Source organism: Wasmannia auropunctata, unplaced genomic scaffold (assembly GCF_000956235.1).
Source record: "Wasmannia auropunctata unplaced genomic scaffold, wasmannia.A_1.0 LD336083.1, whole genome shotgun sequence".
Classification (NCBI taxonomy): Eukaryota; Metazoa; Arthropoda; class Insecta; order Hymenoptera; family Formicidae; genus Wasmannia; species Wasmannia auropunctata.
In genome coordinates, this window is record NW_012026807.1 from 2207916 (window position 1) to 2209314 (window position 1399).

The window sequence follows — 1399 nt, forward strand, 5'->3', positions numbered from 1 at the left end:
TAACAAGATTTCCGTAGGTGAATCTGCGGAAGGATCATTAACGTTCCGGAGGTCCTGCTCTTTGCGCCCTTCTCGTGAGCGCGCGCGGAGTCGGCGACTGTAAGGACACAGAGAAATCAGTGGAATTGACGATGGAGAGCGCGTGTGTGACACATGCACGCACTCTGAGCTAGCGGAGCGCGCGCCTATCTCTATGTTCTCGCGTTTTTGCCGTGTGTCGATGCCGAAGCGAGTAGAGGTTAATCTCGTTCGGCGCCGCGTTCCGCTCGCGCGAGTCACACTCCGTGAGCCGCGACACGCGCGCCGCTTCGCGCAACGCACGTACAAGATATTGCACGCAAGAGATAGGATAGAGCGCATATATATTGGAGAGAGGAATCGTGTCGAACGATAGGTGACGATCCGCGCGCCGCTCTCCCTCTCTCGATCGACCACGCCACAACGTTTGTTGCAACGTTGCGTCTGGGACCGTGGACGAGGAGAGAGAGATCGACCGCACACGAGATCCCCTCCGGTCACACCGCCCAGGCGCGTACACGCGCGCCGGCGGTGCTCTGCGAGCGAGGAGCGAGTCGTTGGCGCGCCAACGATTGAAGGAGGCCCGCGGCCGGTGTTCAGCACCGTGCTTGTGCCTTTTCGGTTTCGGCGGCGTCGGCCGGCGCGAACCGGTGGTAACCTACAACGCCGCGGCGACTCGCGAGAGTCGCTCGCGCGCTGCAGGGCCCGGAGACCGGGACAAACCTCCCCCTCCTCCGACTTGTTTCTCAATCGGTGGCGGGTGTTTCTATCGTCTTCGTCGCCCGATGGTTTTTCAAAGATTTCCGCCCCGGCTCTCGTCTCATTTCATCGCGCGATCGCGCGCCAGTTGGACGAGAGACGCTCCGCTTGCGCGACGATGTCGTCTCACATTGTGTCGTAGCCCCCTGCAAACGGGGCGGCGGTCCGCGCGTGCTCGGACGCGCGGCCAGACTGATAGAAGTGCCCCCTCCCTTGAGTGGCGTTGATCCCGGAGGATCCCACTCTCCCGTCGTCCCCGTGCCTCCTCGCGCGCTGCCCGCGCGCCGAGAGAGTGGCCGAGAGGAAGAGGAGAAGAGATAGTGACGCCCCGGCGAGAGATGGCCACGAGAGAGAGAGAAGCAAATACGGAAAGTTGACAGCGTTGCGAAAGCACGCAAGATGAACGATTACCCTGAACGGTGGATCACTTGGCTCGTGGATCGATGAAGAACGCAGCTAATTGCGCGTCAACTTGTGAACTGCAGGACACATGAACATCGACATTTCGAACGCACATTGCGGTCCACGGATACAATTCCCGGACCACGCCTGGCTGAGGATCGTTTTAGTACCAACAGACTGCTTGCGCCCACTCGCCGTCGCGCACCCGCTGCACTTTGGT

At 60.8% G+C, this 1399-nt stretch overlaps 1 protein-coding gene across 1 annotated transcript in view; it reads right to left on the reverse strand.

Annotated features, from left to right (window-relative positions):
* LOC105448734 (netrin receptor UNC5C-like) overlaps positions 1-1399 on the reverse strand; it is a 44641-nt gene that overhangs the window by 20853 nt on the left and 22389 nt on the right. The window lies entirely within an intron of this gene.